Consider the following 12,634-nt stretch of genomic DNA (forward strand, 5'->3'; position numbering starts at 1 on the left):
TTACCCTCTCCTTGGCTCCTCCATGGAGCAGCCAGGAATGTTGGGATGGGTTTCCAGCCCCTGTTTGGCTCCTCCATGGAGCAGCCAGGGCTGTTGGGATGGGTTTCCAGCCCCTGTTTGGCTCCTCCATGGAGCAGCCAGGGCTGTTGGGATGGGTTTCCAGCCTCTCCTTGTCCCCTCCATGGAGCAGCCAGGGCTGTTGGGATGGGTTTCCAGCCTCTCCTTGGCTCCTCTGGAGAGCAGCCAGAGCTGTTGGGATGGGTTTTCACCCACTCCTTGTCCCCTCCATGGAGCAGCCAGGGCTGTTGGGATGGGTTTCCAGCCTCTCCTTGGCTCCTCTGGAGAGCAGCCAGAGTTGTTGGGATGGGTTTTCACCCACTCCTTGTCCCCTCCATGGAGCAGCCAGGGCTGTTGGGATGGGTTTTTACCCTCTCCTTGTCCCCTCCAGGGAGCAGCCAGGGCTGTTGGGATGGGTTTCCAGCCCCTCTGAGCTGCAGGGCCAAGACAGATATTCAAGTTTAAGGAAGTTCCACAGAATCCAGGAATATGCTGAGTTGGAAGAGACCCACCAGGATCATCCATCCAGCTCCTGGCCCTGCACAGACCCCCCAGCAATCCCCCCCTGTCCCTGAGAGCTGCTTGGACTGAGTTTAATAAGGAACCATTTCTCTGGCTCAGAGTCCCTCCCCACACTGCTGGGGCTGTGCCCTCTCCTTCCCAAGCCACAGTGGCCCCTGGTTCCTCCTGAAGCTGTGGCAGGAGTTGGGATTGCTCCTCTTACACAAACCTTTGTAGTGAGGGCACCTGCCCGAGGGCTGGGAGATCAAAGCTCCCCTTCCTTTCCTGCCAGAGGGAAATCCATAAAACTCAGCTCCTCTGGCACAAAGTCCTCCCCCCTCCAGGCTGACCTGGGTTATTTACCAGGAAAAAAAATGATACAAGATTTGTGGGGTTCAAAAGTGAAGCAGCAGATTGGTCTGATGTGCATTTAAATTACTTTAAAAATCGGAAGAAAATGCAGTTTCAGGTTTCTGTCTGTTAACAGGGGCTTTGGTTTCATTATCTGCCGTCCCTGTGTTTGAGTTTGGATGCAAATTAACATCAGAGAAATAAAACCCTTGATGGAAGAACAGCATGTTTGCTGGTAATGAAATGTTTATGGATCAATTTGGTCCACGAGCAAAGAGTGACTGGATTTACTGCAGGATGAGAGAAAACAAAGTGCAGATAAGCACCGAGAATCACTTTGACTCCAGACGCTCACAAAATGTTATTATTTCCCCTCAGAAAAGATAATATTGATTGTTGAGAATCCTTTGGACAACGACAATGGTGTGTTTTGCTGATAAAATACAATGACCCACTTCGGAGATGTCGGTGCAGAAAACAGCCAGGACTGAAATAAAACTGCACATTTCAAATCTCCTTTGATAAATCCCCCAAAAGAGGAAACCTTGTCACGACCTCTCCTCCCTCCACAGCTCTTCTCTCTCCAGGACACTGGACTGTCATTGTGCTGAAAGGCCCAGGTGCCACACTGCTTCAAATGTGACAAATTTGGCCTGTTGCTCCTTCATTTTCCACTTTCAACACGGGCAAAAAAAAAAAAAATAATAAAAAAAAAATCCTGTTTGCATATTTACAACAAAAAGGAAAAATTCAATGAAGTTCCTAAGGGCAGGAGCAGATTTATTCAGTGCCTGGAATAACAAAAGCCTCGGCTGGGATGAAAGGGAAAACATCTCCACGCTCCCAAACATTTAAAGGAAGTTTTGATCTGATGCAGTTTAATGTGTACACAGAGGGGGGAAGAATTCTCAGCGAATTTTGCTGCTTTTAACTAAGATGAAACGTTTTATATCCTTCTGGGCTCAGCTACAATTAGGGAGCAGCATCGGATCACAGTCCCACAAAAGGATAACAAAGGTTTGGGGGAATCAGCAGGGTTCCCTCAGTGGGATTTTTCCAGGAGGAACTGGACTTTCTCTAATGTGGTGGGAAAGAAGAGTTTCGTGGAAATGAAAGCAGAGACTCAGCTTTAGGTTTCTGGATGATCTGTGTTTTCCACCTCCCTATTGGCCCTGCTCAGCCCCAGCTGAGGCTCAGGAGAAGCCTCAAATCCAGGGAAAAACAGGGAAAAGGGGGGAGAAAAGGAGGGGGAGAAAAGGGGGGGAGAAAAGGGACATGGCTTGAAATGCCAGAGGGCTGGAGCAGCTTCATTCCTGGACAGGACAAAGGGGATGGAGAACGAGCACCAGGCACTAAGGACACCTTGGCACGGCCGGTCCCAGGTTTTCCTGGGAATTCCTGGAGTGCCCCAGCCCAGCAGCTCCTGCAGGCTCCAGGAATCCATCTCTCCCACGTTGCTGCTGGGCCCCAAAGGTGGCAGGTTAATCCAAGGCCAGACTTGTTCATCCATCACGTTTAATCCAAACCAGGGGGAGTTCTGCCCCTGGATTCTGCTCTGACTGATCGATGGCTCCACCCAGGGGCCCCAAATGTCACCTCCCCACCTCAGAGCAAGGGAAGACAAAGTCCCAACACCCTCCTGCTGTCACTGGGTGACCTGCAAGGCACTAAATCCCCTTGTTAAAATCTGCACAGTCCTTGGGGTTTAGTTTCCATCACGAGGGCTGGCAGGGTCAGGGCTGAGAGATGAAACTCTCACCCCAATTTAGCTCAGGAATTGGGCTCTCTAATAAAATCACTGCTCAAAATCAACAGCTGACCTCCACCCTGCCCATCACAGCCAGCAGCACATCCTGGAGAGCCAAAGAAACCCAATCCCTCTGTGGCCATCCTGCTTTTCCCCTGGAGCACAGGGAAGGTGAAAAGTCAGGATTCAAAGCACCCAGTGACACCCCAGGGAAGGAACTGAGTTCCTGAGAATCCTGACAAGCAAAGAGGGAACAGGGGATAAAATATGCAAGGAAAGACTCATCTCTGCCTGAGGACTGGAAAAGATGCTGAATCCCAGCCCACACACGCCCCAGAGAGGCTTTTGGAGAGTGCTCCAATGCTCCAGGACTTCCTGAGGTGGATCCACACTCCTGGTGGGTCAGTGCCCCCCACCCCAAAAGGGACACCAAGCAGGAATAGCCCCTTAATTCCGTGTTCACCTCAAATTCTTTGAACCCCACAGTGACCTTTCCCGAGATCCCACAAACTGACAACTCCAGAGGCTGCTCAAGCACCTGAAATGCTTTAATTATACTCAATTTTCCAACAATACTCTCTCCCTGCCCTCAATACAGGGATCCTTTTTAAGATAAGATCCTTTTGCTAAGCTGAGCTTCCCAAAAACCCTCTTGCAAACCACCAGACTGGACTTGCTCTGGGCTGGGAGCTGAATCCAAGGGTAGAGCCTCAGTTCCCAACTGATTTTAGGCTGGGGACTAAGGTCTGAAAATGTTTCAGGGAATAATTCATGAACTGCACAACCTCTTTTGCTGTTTTGAAGGATATTTGATCCTCAACAACTGACAAATGATTTATGAATTATGAAGTAACCAATAACACAAGTCAGAGCATTCAGCCATCCCTCCATCCAATTTCCAGCAGCCTGGAATACAATATTTCATAAACCTTCAATATCTCACAGACTTCCACTGATGGGGGAGAAATGACATTCCCACAGAACTGGTTCCATGGATTAAAGCAAAAGCCTTATTTTGCCACTGTCGATTTCTCTATTTTCAATTTATTTCGGATTTTTTTTTCAGTCAGGGTAACAAGTTTGATTTTATGAAGGGCAGCGGCACCTCCAAAGAATTTCTCAGCCTGTTCATTCATTACTCAATTGATTTGACCCTTGCTGGGTCGCCTGCTCCTTGAAATCCTCTCCAGGGAACCTCAGGAGTCACCAGGTTTCACACAATCCTCCACTTTTCACAAATGCTCAGCATCCCCATGTCCCAACAATGACAGAAGAACCTGAAAGTGCCCAAGAGCTTTGAAACAATCTCACTCAGGTCGTGCTGCAGTTCCCAGATCCATCTGCAAAATTCACCACTGGAGAAGTTAGAGGGGGAAAAAAGGCCCCACAGAAATAGGTAGCAAAGGCATATGTTCAGAAAAAAAAAGAAAAAAAAAAAAAAACCAAACCCAAAAAAACATTGCTCCAAATTTCAGCAAATTTCAAATTTGGGCTTTACTATTCTTAGTTTTCTCCCATCAGCTTGTCAGCAGGGACTGCTGGCTCTCAGCACCGAAGGTTTCCATCATCTCCTGGTGGGGTTTGGTGCAAATCAAACTGTTTTCCTCCCCTGTTTTGTCTTTCCAGGCTGCTGTTGTTCAGCTGGGAGGGAACAGATGGAAAAGGAGCTGCTGCCCCTGCCCTGGCACCCAGGAGGGGCATTTTTGCCCTGGCAGGGATGTCAGTGTGGGCAGGAGGAAATGCAGGATGTGTATTTAGGGGGGGTTTATTTATTTTTAACTGATTCCTGGCTGGGAATGCCCATCTATTGGAATGCTAGGCCTGGATCATGGTCCTGTTCCCAGGATTTTCTCACCTCTGGAGCAGGTCCAGGGGCAATCCCAGGGCTCATTCCCGAGGCAGGAGGAAGGTGAGTGCACTACAAGACCCACACCTGGAATAAGCCTTCCCATTGCCACATTCCTTGCTGCTTCCAGCAGAAACACCTGTCCAGAAGTGCTGCTCCAAGAGCATTCCCAGCTCTTCCCAACCCACACATTTGGGCAGAACATGGTGCAGATCATGGTGTGGCTTTGACCATTCCCTCCAGGGCTGGGCTCGAGATCCCTGGGGGTCTTTCCAACCTGGAATATTCTGGGTGTGCAGGGCCAGGAGTTGGACTCAGTGGTCCTTTTGGGTCCCTCCCAAGCCAGAATATTCTGTGTTTCTGGGATTTAACTTCCCAACCCCACCGGGTGAGGAGTCCCCAGGCAGCAGCCCCAGCTCAGGGAGGTCAATCTGCTCCATCTGCAGCTCAGGAGAGGAAAATGAGCCTTTCAAGGAGGATAAACCCATTCCCATCCAGTCACCCCAGTATTCCCATTGCTGTCAAACAGCACAGCCAGTGCAAGAAATCCTGGACTCCTGCAAATCCCATCCCAATCCTTCTGCTCCGTTATTTCCAACCAAAGCAGGCCAGGCTGTTGAAGTCCACCCAGTTCCCATCAAACCCCTGCCAAGCTGACAACCCCAAAACCATCACAGCAATTCCTGTATTTTCCAGCCTGTGAACGTTTTGACAGGTCAATCCCAAACTTCCACACCCTGCACAAGTGAAATGTTGATTTTTAGCTGCACAGAATGGCTCCATTCCAGCAGGGAAGGACTCAGAGGAGCCCGTTTGGAACAGATTGCAGAGCTGAGCTGGGAAGCAGAATGCTCAGAAGGATGTTCAAACCTCACAAGCTGCTTCTATCCCAGGCAAGAAATGTTTCATCCACCTGATTCCACGGAGCCAATTGGCAGGAATCTGCTTCCCGTCTGAGCCCACCTGTTGAAAAATTCCCTTGCCTGTCAACAGACTGGAATTCTTAAATTTAGACTGAATTGCTTCAGTTAAAGGGGTGATTTGGTGCAAGGTTCAGGGGTAGGAGAAAGTCAAGCACAGCTCGGGTGGGACATGGAGCTGCTCCATGGAAATCAGGATGTGGAACTGCTGCATGGAAATCAGGATGTGGAGCTGCTCCATGGAAATCAGGATGTGGAGCTGCTGCATGGAAATCAGGATGTGGAACTGCTCTATGAAAATCAGGCACAACAGAATTAGAGCAGCCAGGGAGGGGATCTCTTAGTGAAGGGCATAAAAAAGAGAAGGGGGAAAAGGGGGGAGAAGGAAAGGGGGGAAAAGGGAAGAAGAAAAGGAGGGAAAGAGGGAGAGAAGGAAGGGGACAAAAGGGGAGAAGGAAGGGGGGAAAGGGGAAGAAGAAAAGGGAGGAAAGAGGGAGAAGGAAGGGGGGAAAGGGGAAGAAGGAAGGAGAAAAGGGGGAGAAGGAAAGGAGGGAAAGGAGGGAAAGGGGAAGAAGGAAAGGGGGGAAAGGGGAAGAAGGAAAGGGGGAAAGGAGGGAAAGGGGGAGAAGGAAGGGGGAAAGGGGGAGAAGGAAGGAGGAAAGAGGAGAGGGAGGGGAGGAAGGAGGAGAAGGAAAGGGGGAAAGAGGAGGAGGGGAAGGGGAAGAAGGAAGGTGGGAAAGGGGGAGAAGAAAAGGGGAGAAACGGGGAGAAGGAAGGGGGAAAAGAGGAGAAGGAGGGGGGGAAGGGAAAGAGGGAAGGGGGGAAAGGGGGAGAAGGAAAGTGGTGAAAGGGGAAGAAGGAAGGGGGAAAAGAGGGAGAAATAAAGGGGGGAAAGGGGGAGAAAGAAGGGAGTAAAGGAGGAGAGGGAAGGGGGAAAAAGGAGAAGTAAAGGGGGAAAAGGGGGAGAAGGAAAGGGAGAAGGGGAAAGGGAAGGGGGGAAAGGGGGGGAAGAGAAGGAAAAGGAGGAGAAGGAAGGTGAAAGGGGGAGAAGGAAGGGGGAAAGGGGGAAGAAGAAGGGAGAAAGGGGGAGAAGGGGCAAAATAAATATGAAAAGGGACAGAATATTGAAAACAATTCCCAACCAATTCCTCCTTCCCCCCAGCTCCCAAAGGGCTGTCAGACCATCTCATCTCCCAGCACTGAGCTCCTGCTGGTTGAGCTCAACCCTCACATTTTGGGCATCCCTGTTTCCCTGGTTTGCTGCAGAGTTTATCAATGAACACTCTGCAAACAGGAGCTTGGCCCAACCTGGAGGGATCCCCTTGTCCCAGGTGATGGCACCTGAGGGTAAAATGGGATCTAGAACTGCTTTAAAAACTGCAGAGCACTTCGAGATTTCTCCTTCTTGGAGCTCATCAGACCTTGGCAAGAATCTCTTTGCTCTGAAAAACTGTCACTTCACCGAATTGTTCAGGGAAACCTGTCAGTGCTGGTGAAACCCTGGGAAAAACAGTTGTTCTTTTCAGAAACTGCACAAACCTTGCATGTAACATCCTTTCCTCTCCCTTTTAAGATCACAAAATTGTCAGAATGGTAATGAAGAGGTTTTTAGAGATTTCCCTGCTTTTGATTCTCAGACTCGAAGCAGCATCTCCCCCCCCTCACAAAGGCTCCCCCAGTCCCTGGATTTCAGCCGGAGAAAACCAAAGGGGCCAAAGGTGTAATGATGGGAAGAGTGTCCTAAAACAGGGATGTTCCCAAGGGTTGATTTCTTTTGTTATATAAAAACAATGGATCAGGGACAGAGCAAATGGAGGATGAAAGCACCAGCAACACTTCCTTACCTCCAGGTAGGATTTTGGGGATGCTCAGGCTGTGGAAATCAGGATCAAATCAGAGTCTAAGGCAAGACTCAGTCCCATGGAATCATGGAATGGGTTGGGTTGGAAGGACCTTAAAGCCCATCCAGTGCCCCCCCCTGCCATGGACAGGGACGCCTCCCACTAGCCCAGGTTGCTCCAAGCTGGCCTTGGACACTTCCAGGGATCCAGGGGCAGCCCCAGCTTCTCTGGGAATTCCAGCCCAGCCCCTCCTAGGGAAAAATTTTTTCCCAACATCTCATCTCATCCTTCCCTTCTGCAGCTTAAGACCATTCCCCCTTGTCCTATCCCTCCATGCCCTTCAAAAAGGCTCTCCAGCCCACTTGCACTCTGCAATTCCCAGCTTTTTCCATCTCCATTCTTTCCAAGCGAACCAAAAAGCCCGTGGGGGTGCAGAAATGGAGGGATGATGCAGGAATTAAGAGCTAAAGGGTGCCAAGAGGAGCCCCTCCTGTGCTCTGGGGTGGGAGAGCAGCTTTGCTGCTGCTTTCAGTGGAACTGGGAATCCATTTCCACGGTAACTTTGGGAGGAGGTGGAACATAAAAGTGAGTGATGGGTTAATGAAAACAAATGGTCTGAAATAACAGCAGTTCAGCAAAGCAGATATTTATCCTGTTATCCAAGTTGGCTACAGGAGAGTTATTAAGTTAAATCAGCCCTCATAGAGGCTGAATAAATGGAGACAATCCTGATGATCCCGATGTTTTCAGGTCCCTGCTCTGAGGGGATCAGGGACAGGGAGAGCAAGGAATTGCCAGGATGGAATAAATATCTTCACTTTGAATGCAAACCTCTTGCAGCAAAGTGCCTTGAAGCCAGGCCATTCCCTTCCAGTTCTGATTAGGAGGCATCCAAGTTATTTGGGAAGGACCCATTTTGTATTTCCAGAGCTTAAAAACCAATTCCATCGTGTGGGCAACACAGGACAAGAGCACCAGGAAAAGCTGCTGGATTTGCTGTTTCCTGGAAACAGGGAATGGTTTGGGTTGGAAGAGACCTTGAAGCTCCTCTCATCCCACCCTGGAACCTCCCACCCTGCTCCTTGTCCTCCAAGGCTGTCCTTGTCAGCATCCATGGAAAATATAAACAGGAGTTTGTTCAGCAGCAGGGCAGTGACAGCAGGAAATGGGGATCTGGAGGCTCTCCCAGGAATAAATCTCCACCTCAGCTCGTGTTCTGTGGGAGCTGGGTCGTGGCTGTGCTCATCCTCTGATCCTCCCACTGTGGCAGGGCTGAGGGAGCTGCAGGAGGAAGGCTGAGGGAGGAATGGCATTTGGGAAGGTTTCTGCCTTTGTGCCTTCTCTGAAAAAAAAATACAATAAAAAAACAGGAAAAAAATGGTAAAGAACTCAAAAACCAAAACCCACACACCCTCTTCTCCCCCTCCCAACTCACTGAAAGCTCAAGGATATGCAAAAAATAGGTTTTGGCTGGAAGTTTTGGGGAAGAGTCACCAGTCGCCTCCATTCCCCAAAGGAGAACATTCCAGCTCCAAGATAATTCAGCGTCTCCCCCAGTCAAAACTAAACACTGACTCAACACACACAAGTTTCCTTCAGATAACGGGAAAAATAAGTTCTACAATTATTTCCTTACACCTTCCTCTTGGCCTGAAAGCCACGGAGCATTTTCTAAACACAGATTGGGCTCCGGCAGAGCAAAATTCCCATTTTAATTCTGTTTTTCCTTAAACATTTCAGTGCCTCTTGCTCATGGCAGCCAAAAGGATGGCTGTGATGGGCCAAAGGTCACTTCTGTGTCTTGGTGGACACTCAAAAAACATGTAGGAAACACAAGGGATGAGCCCTTCTTTCCAATTTCCAAGGAAACAGTGACGTGTAGATTTTCCAAGGCAGAAGAATTCCCGTTGTCCCCTGTGTTTCTTGGGCCCTGGAGGCTGTTCTTTTGTGAGGATCTCTCCCTGAAATAATCTGAAATTCGGTCCTCCAAAACACCCTGTGGCAACCAGCTCCCCCACTGGGAAAAAAAAAAAAAAAAATCCAAAACTTCCCTTTTTTTTGTTTTGTTTTGTTTGTTTGTTCTTTTAAAGCTGCTGATGAGTTTTAAGAGACCCCTGCCTGACACCCTGCAGGTGCTTTCAAGTTTCAAAGAGAAGCAAGTGAGAAGCAGCTTCCCTCCCCGCGGGCTGAGTTTGAGGCAGCTCAGTTTGCACTCCAACTGCTCCGGTGTCGTTTTCCCAAAGTGCCATTTCCACAAGGAAGAGCTGATAATGGACCAATTTGCTCTGTTCCATCAATGTAAATCCACAGCAATTTCAGTTGTTTTGTTCGAGGAGCATAAATGTCCCTGAGTGCTGGTTTGACTAAAAGCAGGATTTTGCCCGGGCTGTTCCTCCCAAAGCCCCTCCACGTTTCCCATCCCACTGTACCAAGTGCATCTCCTGTTTTATAGCCCGGGTTATTTACCCACAGCTGCACTCCAGCACTGAAATACAGACACCTCTCAAAGTTTACAGTGTGAAGGAAGTTAAAGTGATGGCCTAAATAAACTGAAACTCACCTTTTAAACATCCTCTTCCCAGTTTACTGCTGACCAGGCTCCTGTGCCACCAGAAATACAGAGGGATTTTAAATAAACTGAACAATGTCCAGGTGCTTTGCACTGCCTTTTATCTTACTGGCTCCTAACCCATCACTGCCTGAAGATATTCAGGATAAAAAACTCCCTTATAAATCTCTTTCCATTCAAGTTTTCAGGTAAGACTTCAGGAGATTTTGGCCATCTTTAATTCCCAGGAGAGATTTTAGGTCACGGATTCCTGCCTGCACTTGGACCCACTGCTGCTCTGTGCTCACTCCTTTGCAATCCTGCAAAAGGCACAATATCAACTGCCAGGATAAAGTTGAATCTAGAACTGAGCCCCCTGACTCCTGTAAAACAAGAGACTCCAAGTGGGAATCCTGAGCTCCTTCCAGGCAGGAGAAAGGCCAAGCACCCGTGGGGACCATCATTCCTTTCAGAGTCACTGGGTCTCTGTGCCCCAAAGACAGCCCTGGGGAGGGGTGTTGGCTCTCAGGTTCCACAAGTCATTTTGGTGGCAGTTCTGCCACAAAATACAGTGACTGCTCCAGAGGGTCATGAGAAGTATTTTCATAAAATAATAATTTCTGCTGATGCTGTCCTTGGTCAAGTGCTGGGGACTGAGCTCAGCATTCCCTCCAAAGGCCTGTTCCCTCCTCCAGTTGTTCCTGTGACATGACAACCCCATAAAAATCTAAAGGTCAGCTCTGAGCTTCAAGGAACACATCAGCAAGAAGTGAACCCTGAGCTAAATCATCACTGGCTGCACAAACACTAAACATAAAATTAATGCTGAACAGCTGTGTCTCCACAAAGAGAAACCAAGTCAAGGTGACCCATTCCATGAGATAAACATCTCATCTCTTGCTGATGTTCAGGGCACTAAGGCATTCCATGGTTTCCTTGGATGCTGCTGCAGTGAACAGTAGGAGGCAATTCCTACAAGATAATTAAGCCTTAGATTAACACCACTTGTTCTGTAATGTTCTAATTCTGTATTAATTCATCCAGAGGAGGCTGCTGATGTTGTATTTGATCTGAAACCCCACCCTGGTGCAGGTTTAAGTGACCTCTGCCTTGTGTTTAAGACAAGCTGTCCAAGTGTTCCAACCAACTCGGCAGCGAGTTGTGCCGACGTGTCGGATCCAACACTCGGCCTTGGGGCATCAAAGAGCTTTGAGCTCTCTGTGCAACTTTGGAAGGAGACAAAGAGAAGGCCTACAAAGTCAGAACAGCCTCCCCAACCTTTGCTCTGTCCCCACCCTGTCCTTAGTGAGGGCCCTGAGGGCACGTCCCACCCGCGGCCACAGAGGGATCTGAGGGCGGGGTTGGTCTCATTATTGCATCCACCTCCAGAGCTCCTGCCCTCCAAGGTCAGGCAGCTTCTCCTTGTTGTGGCTCTCCACAGTTTGCTGGGGTCAGGCTGGGGCTGAGCACAAAGCCACACAAAGCCTGGCCACGGGGGTGTCGTGGCTCTGCTCTGAAGCGCCGACTCCGAGCCGCGAGCGCCTCTCAAACCTCGGCTTTCAGCTTCTCTCTGTAGTGGCCTCTTCAAGGCCCCTTGCCAAGGCTTTTCATCCAAGTCAAGCAGTCACTTCTCCTTCCTTGGGTAGCTTTGAACACGCTGTAAAGGGGGGAAAAGCTCAGCTGGTCTGGCCCAAGGCTCCCTTTCATTCATTGTGGCTTTGACAGCAGCACAGCACCCAGTTTTGTCAGGAAGGTCAGGAGGGCAAGGAAAAGGTGCAAGACAAAACCACAACCTCCCTGAGGTAGAAATTAGTGCTCACAAAGAGAAATATTGTAGGATAAAATGGGCTACACTTAGTCCAAGGTCTGCAGCGACTTCTTTTAGTAGTACAAGACCCTACAAGTGACTTCTCTTAGTACAGTTGAATTAACTCTGCACAGCCTGAAGAAAAGGTAGAACTTTGTCACATAAGTAGTGAAAGTGAGGACCAAAAGTTAGCACCACCCATAAACATGACCTCCAAGAGCAGAGCTTTGCACAAACAGTAGAAATAAGTAAATCTTTTAAAGAAATCCAAGGCAGCTGGATTGGGATGTAGCAAAAAGCATCCTGAGTGCCCACAGTGATGAGCCAGTTATTCTGTGACATCAAATGGAGGGGAACTTCATTTCAAATGGGCTTCAAGTCTGAGGAAACAGTCCCCCCACCTCTAAAACAAACTTATTCCTTCACCCTCCCTACCCTTATACCTGCATGCCACTAATTCAAGCCAAGTGCAGGACTCATTTCCCACTGGTCCCTGCTCTGCCTGGTGCTTCCTTTCAGGCTGTGCCAGAGCCCGAGGCCTTGTCACTTGGAAAAGGTCAGGCAGGATTTACACAGCCTGAACATGGCCCTGGAGGCACAGCCTGTCCCACCCTCCCATCCAGCTCCAGCTGCACTGCAAAGGGGCAGCACTGATGGAAATCAGGGCAGTGTCAGACTTGGAGAGGCTGAAAATGGGGAGCGAGAGGAGCCCTGAAAGGGCTCAGACATCCAGATGAATTCATTTCCTCCAGCAAGGCAGAGCTTTGCCATGTTGGGACTGGTATTACTGCCCCTGAAAGAATCCTCTCTTTTCAGGGTTCTGGGGAAGGCAAGAGGTCATTTTACCCTTTTCATGAGGCAGCAGCTCTGGGGAATGTTAATGCTCACAGACACTCGAGTCTCAGGAACTTCAGTGAGGCTCTGGCTGAGAAGGATCAAGGGCTCCTGTTCTGGGAGGGAAGATGAGCCCAGGTTGTCACACAGGGATTACAACCCCAGGCACTGATTTCTGGCTT

General features: G+C 49.3%; 1 protein-coding gene across 1 annotated transcript in view; it reads left to right on the forward strand.

Moving 5' to 3' along the window:
- Positions 1-12,634, forward strand: part of LOC127482007 (coiled-coil domain-containing protein 81-like) — a 237,585-nt gene that overhangs the window by 164,943 nt on the left and 60,008 nt on the right. The gene's annotated exons all lie outside the window — the stretch shown is intronic.

This window comes from Manacus candei, unplaced genomic scaffold (assembly GCF_025592945.1).
Source record: "Manacus candei isolate 608988 ecotype Guabito, Panama unplaced genomic scaffold, ASM2559294v1 h1tg000084l, whole genome shotgun sequence".
In the NCBI taxonomy this organism is placed as follows: Eukaryota; Metazoa; Chordata; class Aves; order Passeriformes; family Pipridae; genus Manacus; species Manacus candei.